This window comes from Suncus etruscus, chromosome 9 (genome assembly GCF_024139225.1).
Source record: "Suncus etruscus isolate mSunEtr1 chromosome 9, mSunEtr1.pri.cur, whole genome shotgun sequence".
In the NCBI taxonomy this organism is placed as follows: Eukaryota; Metazoa; Chordata; class Mammalia; order Eulipotyphla; family Soricidae; genus Suncus; species Suncus etruscus.
In genome coordinates, this window is record NC_064856.1 from 108,930,567 (window position 1) to 108,947,442 (window position 16,876).

Here is a 16,876-nt window from a genome sequence, read left to right on the forward strand (position 1 = left end):
CAGGCAGCTCCTTGGCTCATGTTTTCTTTTCTAGTCCCTGAAATTGTCTGGACACCATCCAGCTCTTCATCTGTCCACCCATCCACCTATGCATATATCCAGCCATCTTTGCATTCATGTTCACATTCTGTCTTCCATCTTCACATCCATGCATACATACATCCATTCATAGAGCTATACAACAATGCCTGCATCCTTGCAAGCAGCCATGAATCTTGTCACCCACCAGCTATACACCCATACACTCATCTGTGCAGCCATTCCTGCAGCAATCTGTCCATTTATCTCCCACACACCTACTCTGTGATCCCCTAGCTTATCCAGCCAGTCACTGTTAACCCATCCTTGTATCTGTTAACATCTTCATTTACAGCTGCAAATCTCATTGGAGGGGGGGGTCCATACCCAGCGGCACTTCAGGCTCTATGCTCAGAAATCGCTCCTGGCAGGCTCAGGGGACCATATGGGATGCCAGGAATCAAACTGGGATCCATCCTGGGTTGGATGTTTGCAAGGCAAATGCCCTACTGCTGTGCCATCGCTCCAGCCCCACAAATCTCATTCTTTCATTCAACTCCACACCTTCTATCAACCAGGTTAAGTGGAAGCCAAGGTTTCAAGGAACTCAGACAGGGTTGGGTCATCTGAGAGGCAAGTGCCCCTTTCAGAGGGAAAACCTGCATGTTCCTCATGAGGGGAATCAATAATTTTGCAAAGGAGGGAAACTCCTGAAAGGTTTCTGCTCATCTTGAGCACTGTCCAGGGAGAAGGCACTCAGCGTACAGAGGCCAGGGGCCCACTTTGTGCTAAACGCCAGTGTGTGCAGAAAAAGCAGAAGGGGAAAGACACCACGTATCAGTCCAAACACTGAAGTTCTTCCAGAACGTTGGCACAGAGCTGGGCAGGGCTGGGACAGTATCTGTGAGAAGCTGCACTGCCCCACCCTTCAGAGTCTGTCCTTCCTTGGGTCTCCACCCAGCTGCAGCCTTCTAATTGTTCCAGAATGTCAAAGAAACTGGAGGATGAGCCATACCTTTGTGTATGTGTGTGTGCGCATGCATGCATGTAAGAGAAATATTTCATAGAGCATCCCCTTCTCTCACCCCATTTGGCCAGTATCACCCCCAGCCCCCCCTTGTACTTCTGGATTATTGTGTTAGCATGTGGAGGGAGGGGGGACGATGGGTGAAGGTCTCGGGATCAACGACACCAAGGAGGGTAACAGGAAGTCACAGTCCTCAATGGTGCAATTACTCTTTCCTGAAGCACAACCTTGACGCTTATCAGAACCCATGGCAGGCACCTACTGGGGTGTGGACACAATCTGTCAGATATCAGGGTAATATGGGCCTCATAAAATGAGCATGGAAGTGTCCTCTCCTTTTAAAGCTTTGGAAGAGTTTGAGGTCAGGGATCCAATCTTTGGGTGTTTGGTAGATTTTATCAGTGAAAACTGTCTAATATGAGATTTGCAGGCAAAGATTATTTTGCTTGTCGATTCAGTTTCCTTAGTGATTATGGATGTTTATACTTTCTATTTTTTCATGATTAAGTCTAAGGTTGTATAAATCGAAGCAGGGGTGCTTGCCTTGCACTCGACCAACTTGGGTTCAATCCCAGCATTCAATAAGATCCTGGAGCCTGCCAGGAGCAATTTTTGAGCAGAGTCAGAAGTAACACCTGAGTGCTACCAGGTATGGTCCATAAACCCCCCCCAACAACAACAACAACAACAACAACAACAAACCCTGGTAGAGCCAGGAGTAAACCCTGAACACCACCTGGTGTGGCAAAAAAAAAATAAATGAGGGCCTGGAGAAATAGCACAGTGGTGTTTGCCTTGCAAGCAGCCGATCCAGGACCAAAGGTGGTTGGTTCGAATCCCCTGGTGTCCCATATGCCTTATTTTTTAACCACACCTGGTAACACTCAGGTTTTACTCCTGGCTGAGTTCAGGGATCACTCCTGGCGGTGCTCAGGAGACCATTTTAAGTACTGGGAATTGAACTTGGGTCAGCTGCATGCAAGACCTGTTGTACTATTTTTCTGGCCCCAGAAAATGATATGATTTAATATGATTTAAATCTTAAATTTATTGAAACTCTGTCTGATCTCTCTTGGAGAATGTTCCATAAGCACTTAAAATTTGCAGATATATAAATATATATGCAAAAAGTAGAATTTATAGACATTCTATATATTCTTCTTTGGGCTGGAATGTTTTTTTTGTTTTGTTTTGGTTTTGGTTTTTGGGTCATACCCAGCAGCACTCAGGGGTTACTCCTGGCTCCACACTCAGAAATCGCTCCTGGCAGGCTTGGGGGACCATATGGGATGCCAGGATTCGAACCAATGACCTTCTACATGAAAGGCAAACGCCTTACATCCATGCTATCTCTCCGGCCCCTGGGGTGGAATGTTCTATGTGCATCTATTAAGTCTATCTGAATTATGTTATGTTATTTAAATATATATGTATGTTAAATAACTATGTATATTCTTTAAGGTCAATGTTTCTGTGTTGATTTTCTGTCTGGATAATCTTCTCATTGATATAACTAAGGATCATAATGTCCACTACTCTATTCTACTGTTTTTTGTTTGTTTATTTTTTCTATTCTATTGTTAATTCCTTTAGACTCACTTACATTTGCTTTAAATATTTTGGTGCCCTCTTATAGGATGCATATATGCATGTCATGGTTATATTCTTTAGTTGGACTTGACTTTTATTTGTTGTTTTTGTTTTTATAGGGGGTACACCCATGTTGCTCAGGGGTTACTCCTGGTTTTGCACTCCGAAATTATTCCTGTCAGATTCAGAGGACTATATGGGATGCTGGGGATCAAACTGGGTTGGTTGCATGCAAGGTAAACGTCTTCCCCACTGTACTATTGCTCTTGTCCATAAACTTCCCTCTTTATCATTCTATTATGTCCTACTTTTTCTCTTATTCCAGGTTTGTGGTTTGAGCTCTCTCTATTTTTGGAGATACACGAACCAGCTTTATTTCTGTTTTCCTTTCTATGAAACACGTTTCTCCATCCCTTGGTTCTTGTGTCAGTGTTTCCTTATAGAACCTCATAGATAAAATATAGATAAATCCTTTTTATTTTCTTTTATTTTTGGACCACACCTGCTGGTGCTTGAAAATTGTTTCGGTATTACTCAGTGGATTGTGCTATGTCCAGAGTTTAACCCAGGACATGCAATAAAGGATTTACAGGCAGATTGATCATTTATTTTTGTTTTGTTTTTGTTTTTGGGTCACATCTGGTAGCACTCAGGAGTTACTTCTGGCTCTGCTCTCAGAAATTGCTCCTGGCCGGCTCAGCGGACTATATGGGATGTCGGGGATTGAACCCAGGTTGGCCCTGTGCAAGGCAAATGCCCTCCCCACTGTGCTGTCATGCTAGTACCTCATTTGTTGTCTTTTTTGTTTGTTTGTTTGTTTTTGTTTTTAGGTCACACTCAGCAGCACTCAGGGGTTACTCCTGGTTCCACGCTCAGAAATCGCTCCTGGCAGGCTCGGGACACCATATGGGATGCCGGGATTCGAACCAATGACCCTCTGCATGAAAGGCAAACACCTTACCTCCATTCTTTCTCTCTGGCCCCTCATTTGTTGTATTAATAAAAATTAAAGAGTCCTGGGGTTGGTGTGGGGATGGTGAGGCCTTTCTGGACTCGACCCGGCTCCAGCAGCCCCTACAGTCTGGCAGGTCTGAAGGTTGCAGGGTGAGGGTGGAGAGATTCCCAAAGCAGTCAGATGAAGTTTCAGGAGTCAGCCAGCTTGATTTCATAGTCCCTGCCACCATGTACACCTCCTCACATGGCCTCCATACTAAGCCTTTTCCTCGAAGCTACTTCTCTACTGCTACTGGGCTCTCTCGGCCTCTACCTCCCTTTCTGCTGCTTTTGCCAGGCTTCCTAACTGGCTTCCAGGCAGACCAACTCCCTTTGGTGATGTTCCTGCTGCTGCTTCCCTGATGATACTGAATTGCTGATGCTGAATCTGATGTTGTATCTCTGATGACGATGGCTCTCTCCCAATGATGCCTCTCCTTCCTCTCTTTAACTCTCCTTAGTCCCTCCCTCTTTCCCCTGCAAACTCTTCTACCCGCCCATTCCAGGTGTGGGCAGTTCTGATCATTCAGGTGGGATAAATAAGAAGTTGGGGGAAGGGGCCGGAGAGATAGCATGGGGCTGGAGAGATAGCATGGAGGTAAGGTGTTTGCCTTTCATGCAGGAAGTCATAGGTTCGAATCCTGGCGTCCCAAATGGTACCCCCACCCCCACCCCTGTGCCTGCCAGGAGCAATTTCTGAGCCTGGAGCCAGGAATAATCCCTGAGCACTGCCGGGTGTGACCCCCCCAAAAAAAAAAAGTTGGGGGAGGGGATATCCACATTCATTTTATATCATTTTATACTCAGTCACTCTGTCTCCTAAGTGGAGAATTCAGTTTGTTTCCATTGAGAGTGATCATTGATAGATATGGATTTATTGCCACTTTGTTTTCTGTCATCTGGTTGTTTTTGTTTTCCACTCTGCTCCCTTCTTCTTTCCTGTTTTCTTCCTATAGAGGACTTTCTTTGGGGCTACTTTCAGATTTCATTCTTTTTTTTGGGGGGGGTCACACCCGGCAGCGCTCAGGGGTCACTTCTGGCTCCACGCTCAGAAATCGCTCCTGGCAGGCATGGGGGACCATATGGGATGCCGGGATTCGAACCACCATCCTTCTGCATGAAAGGCAAACGCCCTACCTCTATGCTATCTCTCCGGCCCCTCATTCTTATTTTTGAAGGGGTTTATCCGGTGGTGTTCAGGGCTTACTCCTGACTCTGTGCTCAGGGATCACTCCTGGCAATGCTCAGGTATGTGGTGCCAGGGATTGAACTCAGATCAGCTGCATACAAGGCCCTACCCATTGTGTCATCTCTGTGGCCTCCAGTCCATTGGTTTTCTGAGCCAGTGTTTCAGAGCTTCATCCCCCTAAAGCAGGTATTCAGGTTTGTGAGGCCGGAGATGAGCCGCATGCCCCCTGCTTCTCAGTGAGATATTCCCCACTGTCACAGCTGCCTTGAGTGGGGTTCCACGCAGGTTTGGGCTTGGGGCAAGACAGCTTCTCCATCTCTATTTGTCCCACTGGCCTTCCCATCTCTGTGGAGAAGAAACTGCACTGTGAGGTCTCCAGCTGGTTGTAGAAGCAATTGCTAAGGACATTTGTCCATGAGACTAGATAAATTCAAAATCCTTCTTTGCCACTATTTTTTGTTTGTTCGTTTGTTTGTTTGTGGGCCACACCTGGCGGTGCTCAGGAGTTACTCCTGGCTCTGCACTCAGAAGTCGCTCCTGGCAGGCTCGGGGAACCAGATGGGATACTGGAGATCGAACTGGGGTCCATCCCAGGTAGGCTGCATGCAAGGAAAACACCTTAATCACTCCAGCCCCTGCCACTATTTTAAACTAGCCTGGAAAACCTTCTGTTGGAATATCTACTTTAGCTCCTTGTCTTATTCTTTTTGAATAGGGGCACACCTGGGGTGCTCAGTGATGACTCCTGGGCTGAAAGTGCTCCAGGGAACCATATAAGGTGCTGAGGATCAAACCTGAATTAGTCACATGCCAAGCAAGAGCCTTAACCCCTATCCCATCTCTATCTACTTGTGTTTCATTCTGTTCTTTCCTATATATATATATTAGGACTCTACAGTATTGGGGTTGGTGGGGGGCCAGGAGGCAGGATGTGCTACAGTCATAAAGCAAGTGTTTTGCATGTAGGAAACCTGGGTTCAAATTCCAGCACCACAAAAGTCAATCAAACCAGTCATGGTGGATCATCAACCTGGTCCCCCAGTTCACCGAGGAAATCAAGATTGACTTCTAAAGTCAGGGCACTAAAGACATTTAACTTGGATCACTTGCCATCTTGGGAGGCTACTTAAGCAAGTGTGTGGCTGGGAGCTGGGTTCTGCCAGCCTAGCCCCATGGAAGCATTCTCCCCAGCTCAGCTGAGTCAGAAGATGGTAAACCACACAGTTGACAATTTGGGGGAGGGTGTCCAGCCACATCAAGTGGTACTCAGGGGCTGAACGATCTGTGCTTGGGGCCAGAGCAATAGTACAGTGGTAGGGAGTTTGCTTTGCAAGTGGCCAATGATGGACCAACTTCAGTTTGATTCCTGGCATCCCATATGGTTCCCCGAGCCTGCCAGAAGCGATTTCTGAGTGCAGAGCCAGGAGTAACCTCTAAGCACCGCCTGAAATGACCCAAAAAACAAAATAAATAAATATAAAGATCTATGCTTGGATGACTATATGCAATTCTAGAAAATTGCAAAAACTAGGGTGCCTCATGAAGAGGTGACCAAGGTTTTTCAGGGCCCTAATGCCTGTGAGTACAGGTTACGTACTCTTTTACATCATCCCCCATCCAGAGCGCTGAGTAAAGAAGGGGATGGGGAAGGGGACGGGCTCAGTGCTCTCCACCCAGTTCTGCCCTTTAGAGTTAATGCAGGTGTCTCTACTGGCCGGAAAACAGGGACTTGGGGGGGCTACCGCCCCAGTCCCACCCTGGGGCTTATCGCAGAGACTTTGCCCATGAGGCTGGCACTTGGCACCTCCACTGTGAAGGGAGGAGCTCAGAGGAATGTGGGGTTCATGTCAGAGGGTAGCTCTCTGTTCACACCCCATTCCTAAGTTTTCCCAGACATGTAAGAACGAGGTTCAGTGGCAGCAGAGTTTATTGGTGAATTAGTAGGTGACCTTGGCTCATGGCCAATCTTGACTCGATTTACTGTAACTATGGGGTACACAAGGTATTGGATGCCACCTAGAAGCCCATCAGCATCCATGAAGGGTGCTCCAGGCACCCTACCCAGTCACAGCGACTTTGGTCCCTGGGACATCACCAGCCTCTCCTGCCGAAACTTGTTTTCCTCCCTTGAGACCTCCAGCTCTGTCCCTGCATTCAACCCCTGAATCTTCTTGGGGGGCCATAGCTCTCTCCTGGCACTCGTCCATCTCCTCCAGGTATGCCTCTGTTCCCACCTGGAGAGCCTCTACTTCCTGCTCAATGGCTTCCATTTCCTGCTGGGCAGTTGCCACTTCCTGCTGGGTGGCTGCCATTTCCTGTTGGACCGATGCCACCTCCTGCTTCAGAAACTCACACATCGAATTGGACTGGAACACAGGGCAAGGGACTCAGAGGTGGGGAGCCCAGCTGTGGCCCTCATCAGGGGCACTTGATTGGGCAACAGGAGGAGGCACAATAAAGAGGAGATATATGAATGGACAGACAGATATGATGGACAGATGGGATGGATGGATGGAAATGGATGGATGGATGAATTGGTGGGTAGGTGGATGGGCAGGTGGATAAATGGGTAGATGGGTGGGTGGATAGATGGGTAGACGGATGAATAGGTGACAGAATGAATGGATGAGTAGATGTATGAGTAGATGGGTGAATGGATGGATGGATGGATGGATGGATGGATGGGTTGGTGCGTGGGTGGGTGAATAGATGGATGAGTTGACAAATGGGGGAAGAAGTGAATAAATGGACCAATGGATACATAAGAATACAGATGGGAAGATGAACAGCTAGAGGAAAGGAGGGATGGAGTGATGGGTGGGTGGATGGGAGAATGGAGGTAGGGCAGCAAGCAAAGGAAGTGGGGTGGAGCCCAGGGACTCACCAGGCTCTGCAACTTCACCCCCAGGGCTGTGTTGTTTTTGAGGTTAGTATGGACTGATTCCCACAGCCTATGGTGAAAGCAAAAGAGCACCTCTCAGTCCCCAGATCCTTTTTTTTTTTTTTGGTTTTTTGGGCCACACCCAGTAACGCTCAGGGGTTACTCCTGGCTATGTGCTCAGAAGTTGCTCCTGGCTTGGGGGACCATATGGGACACCGGGGGATCGAACCTCGGTCTGTCCAAGGCTAGCGCAGGAAAGGTAGGCACCTTACCTCTAGCGCCACCGCCCGGCCCCAAGTCCCCAGATTCTTGTTGCAGCAATCCCATCACATACTCTCTACACCCCCTGATGAGTTGTTTGATGAGGCACAGGCACCAAGGACCAGGTCTGGGGCCTCACCAGGAGCCCAGAGCAGTGCAAGCCCCGACCAGAGGGTGGTCAGGGTGGGCTGGGCTAAGGTGCTTCCAAGGCCCCTTCAAAGATCCCCCCAGTTCCCACCGCACACAGTGAGTTCTCACTTCAGAGCCCTTGGAATTTTCAACAGGCTGTGAAAAGACATAAAGGAACCGATTTGCCCAGAGGCTGAGAGAACCGAGGAGGAGAGTCCTAGAGCCAGGATGTAGCTCAGGTGGTCTGGAGAACCTTGGGCACAGCTCTGGGATGTGGAAGGAAATGAGTCCCTAAGCCCAGAGATGAGAAGAGGCTGTGGACAGTTTCCCTTTACTGACGTTGTGACCTGACATTGTGACAAACGTGGAAGTCTGGCACAGAGCTAAGACCTGCTGGGTTTCTGAAGTGAGGAGCATGACGGAGACATCTTCTTGTGCCCTGTTAGCAAGATGACCTCTGGGTTACACCAGGGAACTGGGTATCCAGGGATGGAGGGAGGTTGCTGGCTTGGGCACATTCAACACATCCCAACATTTCGCTGAGAACCATCCTTAACTTCTCCCATGTCTGCCCCAGGCACGGCTCAGCCAATGAGAGGCAGATACATGGAAATCTTTTATACCCAATTTTTTTTTTATTGGTCTTTGGGCCACACCCGGCGATACTCAGGGGTTACTCCTGGCTGTCTGCTCAGAAATAGCTCCTGGCAGGCACGGGGGACCATATGGGACACCGGGATTTGAACCAACCACCTTTGGTCCTGGATCGGCTGTTTGCAAGGCAAGCACCGCTGTGCTATCTCTCCAGGCTCTATACCCAACTTTTTATACCACACTCTTTGTTTCCTGCCCTTGGGTTCTTGGTTCCCATTATGGCCTCTTAAATTCACATGAGGTGTTTTGTTTTGTGGAGGCCACACCAGGTAATGCTCAGGGCTTACTCCTGGCTGAAATTGGTGTGTGTGTGTGTGTGTGTGTGTGTGTGTGTGTGTGTGTGTGTGTGTGTGTGTGTGTGTGTGTGTGTGTGTGTGTTATGGATGCTGTAGTTGAATCTACAGGTATTGACCCCGTGCAAGGCAAGCACTCTCCTTGCTGTATTATCATTCCAGCCTCCGCTTTTTTTCCTAGAAAACTTTGCTTCTAGGGAAAGCAACTTGTTGCTATTTGGGGAGCCACAGAGGGCTGGATGGACCTTCAGTACCCCCTGGGGGAGGACAAGAGGGCAGATCAGTCATCAAAAGCCAAGGCCAACATTCAGGAAACCTCTAGCATGCCCACATAGGGGTGGTTGACAGAGCTGGGTTGATGGGCTGGGGGTTCGGTGGAGTGAAATCTTTTCCTCCACCTGCCCCCTCAGCTGCTCTTCCTGAGCTGCATCTAGTGAGTCTTGCCTGAAACCTGTGAGCCACGAGGCCTTTAAGGACCCTTTTGGCTGTGGACCCCGATAAGGAACCACACATGGGGATGCTACCTGGCCTTTTGGGGAACCACTCTTGTGGATCTGAGCCTTTGCAGGGGTTGTCTGACATCATGATTCAATACACAGCACCCCAGTGAGGCGGCCAGGACACATCCAGTTAGGGTGGGAACACACATTGAAAAAAGGACATCATTTTGGGGTTCCTACAGGAACAGAGAGCACCCAAGGGACTCATAAGAAGAGTATGGCATTATGTGGAGGATGGGGTCCTGCCCATGGGGGTCACTGACTCTGCTGGCCTGGAAGCTCCTCCAGAGAGAGGGTGAGTCAATCGGAGCTGTCCTTATCCAGCCCGAGCCCTGACCCACTGCCCCCCATCCTGGTTCCCCTGCTCACCTCCTGCAATGTTCCTGTAGAAGCCCAAACTCCTCAGCTGTCTCCTGGGGGTTCCAGTTCACCTCATCCAGGAAGCTGCTCTCCTCCACTTCCAGGTCTCTGAGGGGTTGCAGTGAGGTTGGTGCAGAGGCTGGGGGAAGCCCCATAAAGGGTCCCACTCAAAACCCAGGTGCTCTAACTCACCCTCCTCCTCTATAGGGTTCTCTGTGATGACTCAATAGAAGCGCGCCCCTCTGCCCCCCACTTACATGTCTGAGGTCCTGGGCTCGACCAACTCCTCTGTGCTTAGGAGCGTGTGCAGGAAAGTGACTCTGGGCTCGGGCTCTGGGTCTAGCATTTGCTGTGAGGACGATGTCAGCAGTGCAGGTGACTGGGGGCCTGAGTGGCCACTGTCCCTCCAAACCTAACAACCAGACCAATGCCCTGTCAGCTCTGCTCTTTTGGTAAGAGAAAAAACACTCCTCAGTCCCCTTGCCTCCTGCCCACTTTGGGAGGCCCTGATGCTTCTCATCATCACACCCCACCCCACCCAGTCCTGGCCCCCAGACCTCAGACTCCTGCAGTGTCTCCTTCTCCTGGCATTGCACCCCCATTTTCTTGGTGGGCTTGCAGAAGGTGCTGCTCTTATCCTGGGGGAGCTGAGGAGATAGAAGCCCTGTTGGAATAGCTTCCAACCTATGGTACCTCCCCTAAAGCTGGAGTAGTCTATTTGATAGGGGCCAGAAAGAAAACAAGAATAGTGGGTAGGGTGCCTGCCTTGAAGCCTTGATTCCCTAAGACTCCATATGATCCACTGAGTCTTCCAGAAGTGATACCTGAGTGTACTCGGGTATGAGCCCTGAGCAGCACTGGATGTGGCCCAGATACAAGGGAGGGAGGGAGGGAGGGAGGGAGGGAGGGAGGGAGGGAGGGAGGAAAGGAAAGTAGGAAGGAAGGAAGGAAGGAAGGAAGGAAGGAAGGGTGGGAGGGAGGGAGGGAGGGAGGGAGGGAGGAAGAAGTGACAATTCAGGTGACAACCTGATACTTTTCTATTTTGTTTTGGGATCCCCCATCCAGCAGTGATCAGAGGATTCCTTCCAGCTCTGAGTTCATGCTCAGGAATTACACTACCAGAGTCTTAAACCCGGGCTCTGGCATGCAAAGTATATGCACCAGCCCTTAGAATTTTTCTCCCCTGCTCCAAACCACATGACCCCTGACCAGCGCAGGTCCAGGATTTACTCTCTGGAGAGTAAGCGGTGAGGACCTGAAATGCTTGGGCATTGCTGTCCTGCCTGTTACCAGTGAACCACCAACATGACGAGCTAAGGTTTCTTAGGTTGAACCCCCGTAAATGGTGGGTGGCAGGCCTAAACACTGGTGGCAGGATACTGGGGCTCAGGGACTGTCCTGTAAACCAGGGAAAACAACCCCTTGTTTGTCAAATGTCAGAGCATTTGAGCAGAAGTGTGGACTTTGGTTTCTACCCATCCCTAATTGCCTTCCCAGCATCCTCTTCTCAAAACCAGGCATGAGGGGCCGGAGAGATAGCATGGAGGAAAGGTTCTGCCTTGCATGCAGGACAGTGGTTTGAATCCCAGCATCCCATATGGTCCCCTGTGCCTGCCAGGGGCAATTTCTGAGCCTAGAGCCAGAAGTAATCCCTGAGCACTGCAGCGTGTGACCCAAAAAACAAAATAAATAAGAAAAGAAAGAAAGAAAGAAAGAAAGAAAGAAAGAAAGAAAGAAAGAAAGAAAGAAAGAAAGAAAGAAAGAAAGAAAGAAAGAAAGAAAGAAAGAAAGAAGGGCCTGGAGAGATAGCACAGCGGCATTTGCCTTGCAAGCAGCCGATCCAGGACCAAAGATGGTTGGTTCGAATCCCGGTGTCCCATATGGTCCCCCGTGACTGCCAGGAGCTATTTCTGAGCAGACAGCCAGGAGTAACCCCTGAGCACCGTCGGGTGTGGCCCAAAAACAAAAAAAAAAAACAAAAAAACAAAGAAAGACAGAAAGAAGAAAAGAAAAGAAAGGAAAAGAAAAGAAAAGAAAAGAAAAGAAAAGAAAAGAAAAGAAAAGAAAAGAAAAGAAAGAAAAGAAAAGAAAACCACCTGAAAGGAGTCAGAGGGTACCATGGTAAACTGATTCACTAGACCTGGAAACAGCCAATGGGAACCAAGCATAAGACAAGCTACATGATGCCTCTCGAATCCACTAGAACCAGCTTCACCCATGCAGTCCACACCACTGCAAGTTCTTGTTGGCCAGCTCCTGCCAGCAGGACAGCAGAACAGCCCAGAACTCCCAGGGCCGAGTGGTGGGATGAGGCCTGGCAGGCAGGGGAGGGCAACGAACAGGGAGCAACTGCCGAGCCTACACCAGCTCCACTTTCTGGACGGGGTTGGGTCAACAGTACTGTCCTGGCAGGGTCTCTTCTCCCAGGGAAAGGAGCCTGAGCGGTGGGTGCAGAAGGGTTGAACTTGGGTGTACCCTGCTGTGCCCAGACAGCACATGGAGAAATACACACCCATCGCTGAGGCCCCTTGTCACTGGGAAAGCGGGTGGTGGTGGGGGAAGACAGTGACAAGCGTCTCCACTCTGGAGTGGCGGGACTCCCGGTGCCGAGTTCTTGCACACTAGGGCAGGATTGGTGTCACGTTTGCCGTGAGGGGTGGCAAAGGCAAAAAGGGGCCCCGGGACAGGAAGGTGCTTAAGGGGTCAGAGAGCATGGCCTGCATTCCTGGTACAGGCTCTCTCCCCCTCCCCTCCCAGCAGCACCAGGATAGCCTCTGGGAGCGACTGGGTGTGATCTGTAGACAAAAATAGATATGGGGCTGGAGCAATAGCACAGTGGGGAGGGCATTTGTCTTGTATGTGGCCACCCGGGTTTGATCTCCTGCAACCGATATAGTCTACTGAGTTTGACAGGAGGAATTTTTTTTTTGGGGGGGGGGTCATACCCGGCAGCTCTCAGGGGTGACTCCTGGCTCTATGCTCAGAAATCGCTCCTGGCAGATCAGGGGACCATATGGAATGCCGGGATTTGAACCACTTACCTTGTCAGGAGGAATTTAAGTGCAGAGTTAGGAGTAACCAGAGTGCCACCAGGTATGGCCTAAAATCCAAAAAACAGACAGGCAAAAACCAACCAACCAACCAACCAACCAACCAAAATTCACAGGGGCCAGAATAGCACAGCTGTAAGGCGTTTGCTTTGCAAGAAGCTGATCCAGAATGGATGGTGGCTGGAATCCCGGTATCCCATATGGTCCCCAGTAACTGCCAGGGGAGATTTCTGAGCACAGAGCCAGGAGGAACCCGAGTGCCGCTGGGTGTGACCCAAAACCAAAACAGCAAATATTCTAGTAGATGAAGAGCTGGAGCCACAGTACAATGGGTAGGGTGTTTGCCGACTCTAAATCCCCAAAGAGATCGTTGAGCACAAAGCCAGGAGTAATCTAATCCTTAAGCACTGCTGGTTATGCCTCCCCCCCAAAAAAATTACCAGCTGCCTGACAACTTGAGAATATTAGTGAGTCACTCGAATCAGGGGCCCCCAGACTGCATGCGTTTATTGAACAGACCCTTCATTTATTCAAGCTGGAACGTCCTAAGGGCCTATTTACCCAACGTTCATATGTAACCAAGCATCCTGGAAGCCAGGTGACTGCCGCATGCCCGCCCGTAGGTGCCTAGTGGGGAATTTAGCAGAGGGCAGAGCTTCCTGGGGTAGAGCATGAAGGAGGCAGCCCAGTGCCCTCTGTATTGGAGGAATTGGACAGGCAGGAAGTTCTCGGTCATGACTGTGGCATTTGGCCTCTGCGCAGATCTTGTCCCTGGTGCCAAGTCCCACTGACCAAGCACAGACAGGGGCGTTATTCCCACTCGGGGGAAGAAAGCTCAACCCAGGCACGGCAGGAGCCTGGCTCTGCAGCTCCCAGGCAAAGGGGAAGAGATGGGCGTTTGGGACCAGCCCCTGGTGGAGCGACAACGCCCTCTGCAGGAGCTGCTACAAAACCTGGAAAGAAAACAGGCCTCAGGAGGGACAACGCAGCGATTTGACAATGAAATAAATGTGACAGCTCAGCAATCGGGCCACGCAGCACCCAAGGGGAGGGAGGCTGCTCCAGGCCCAGAAACTGCAAGTCTCCTCAGGCTTGGCGCCAAAGCCTCATCAGCAGAGGCAAGGCTGGCTGAGGGAAATCATCTCTAAGGAAGCATGAACTGATTCCTCTCCAGTATCGGGGGGGGGGGGGGCTGTAGTGAGCTGCCCCACCACTTCATGTTAGGCTGGGTGAACCTCACCATCCATTGTGCCTGGACCTGAAGAGGGGGTGTCAGAGGTGAGGTCCACCCAGCAAAGGCAGTTTCTCACAGAAATGTGTAAATTTGGTTTTCTGGTGTGTACCAGGAAAGCACCTCGTTTTCCCCCAACTCTTTCCAGGTCCAGATCGTTCCAGAAGCCCAGGAAATGGGTGGCAGCAGGGTGAGCACTCAAGAGGGAGGACAGCCCCCAGGAGCTGCCTCTGGGCCCAGTAGGCAAGCCCATGCATGTGGGAGCAGATTCTGAATTTGGGGAACCAACCACTCAGGCTTTTGACCAGTGTGTAGGTGCTTTATTAAAAAAAACAACAGTCCCCAAAGACAGTCTATGAGGAAGCCACCACCAAGGAGAGTGAAGACAGTATTATGACCCATGAAGAGCATCAGGCCACCAAAACTCTGGGGATTGGCACAGGCATCGCTGTTAGCCTCTGATATGAATGCTGCTGTCAGGGCAGTGGTTTAAGTTGGCATCTTTGGAGCCCGGGTCTTCTTCGTCCATGAGGGTTATTTACCAAGGACTGGTAGATGATGGAGATAACATCAGGGAAGCAACCTGGAACTGTTCCCAGGATGCTTCAGCTGAGAGGCACAGTAATCGAAGTGTCCAGTGCAAGAACTTTTGGGCACCAGAGGCAAGATTCTGCACTGCCCACAATTTGGTGAAGCATGGGAGCACAACCTGTTATTGGCAGCCTCACTGGAACTGACATCTTTCATCCTGAATGAGGTGACTTACTGGTGACCTTTGGAAATCAGGTGAGATCACAGCTGAGGCCAAGTCCAAATACCTGAACATCGTGGGCCTGGTTGGCTCAATGACAATGACTTTTGGGGCACAGATTCGGCCCTGCACAGGATCATAGAAACTGGAGATATTACAACTCTTGCTCAAAGCCACCAGAGGACATTTGTGTTAGAAGTTATGGGCTGGCACTGTGGATACCTGGCTCTTGTCACTCTTTCCTGTGGAATACACTGGATTTTTATTCCTGAATGTCCAGCAGATAACTGGGAGGAACATCTTGGTTGTTGACTTAGTGAGACGAGGGCCCGTGGTACTCGTCTCAATATCATCACTGCAGCTGTGGGGCCAATGGTAAAAAATGGGACACCAATCACCTTGGAAGACAGCAAGAACCTGGTAGTCAAGTGGCTGGGATGACACACGGGTCACTGTCCTGGGACATGTTCAGCGGGGTGGGACGCCGTCAGCTTTGGGCCCAATCTTGGTAGCAGGATAGGTGTGAAAACAGTGATGGATCTTTTGGAGGGGATCCCAGACACCCCAGCCTGTGTGGTGGGCCTCTCTGGTAACCAGGCTGTATGTCTGCCTCTAATGGAGTGTCCAAGCGACTAAAGATGTAAAATACTAAGGCCACGGATGAGAAGAAATTTGAGGAAGCCATGAAACTGAGAGGCCAGAGCTTCGTGAACAACTGGGAGATCTACAAGCTTCAGGCTCCTGTCAGATCACCAGTATCCAGGGTTCTTCACATAGTGGCTGTGATGAATATGGGGCCCTAGCTGCTGGAATGAATAAATGCTGCTGTCCATTCAACCCGTGGAGTCCGTCTCATCCAGGGCAACGGAATGCTGGTTGTGAATGGCTTATAGGGCCTGGCCAAGGTGGCTCTAAACTTGGGACTAACGGACCCTGCCCAAGGAGAACATGGAACATTATCAGCGCAGCATCCCTGAGCTCAGTACAGAGTTCTAGAATAGTATACTGGCTTGTCTTGACAATTCACTCCATACTAGTCCCACTTGCATCCTCTATGGCTAATTCCCTTAAACATAAAAAATTGTATTTGACCTCTTGATCATTAAACCCATTAGCCAGAATTGCCTTCCTATCATTCCATGATCTCGATTTCTTTTTTTTCGTTTTTGTTTTTGGGTCACACCTGGCAGCACTCAGGGGTTACTCCTGGCTCTACACTCAGAAATCACTCCTGGCAGGCTCGGGGGACCATATGGGATGCCGGGATTTGAACCACATCCTTCTGCATGAAAGGCAAATGCCCTACCTCCATGCTATCTCTCCGGCCCCATGATCTCAATTTCTGACAGAGTTCTTCTCAATTTCTTCTATACTTCACACGCTATAAAAAGTGGGGATATTTTCTTTTGTGGGGGGAAAAAAACCAAACCAAACCAAAAACAACAAACACCCAGATTTCCTCAAATTTCCGCATTGCAGCCTTTTAGGGCCAAGGTTCGGGCATTGACACTGACTCGACCCCCTGGGGAAGCTCCCAAACTTTGGGAGTACCTGAGCAAAGCAGCACATCCACCGCTCAGCCTCTGCAACTGTGAACTAGCAGGTCACAGCCCACCAACAGCCCGGGCTGGGGCAGCTGGATAAGGAATCCTCACTGGCACTGAGAAATGGGGGGTCTCTAGGAATCAGCCATTTCAGCTTCTAGTGCCGACCTCGGGCCACATTCTCCACTAGAGAAAGAAGGTGCCAGGAGCTCAAGGCCAAACCACTGTCATGTGAGCAAATAACTAAGCACAGAGGCCCAAGAGGTAAGGCCCGTGCCCAGCCAGCCACCAAGCTGAGCTGGGAAGAGACATGGGGCAGGTCCCTCCATTGGAAACAGGGAGCCTGAGGCAGGGTGGTGGTGGTTGAAGACACCCCCCCCCCAAAAAAAAAACCAAACATTCCCC

General features: G+C 50.0%; 1 pseudogene; it reads left to right on the plus strand.

Annotated features, from left to right (window-relative positions):
- Positions 1 to 14,607: 14,607 nt before the first annotated feature.
- LOC126018777 (ATP-dependent 6-phosphofructokinase, muscle type-like) lies at positions 14,608 to 15,730 on the plus strand (annotated as a pseudogene).
- Positions 15,731 to 16,876: the final 1,146 nt, after the last annotated feature.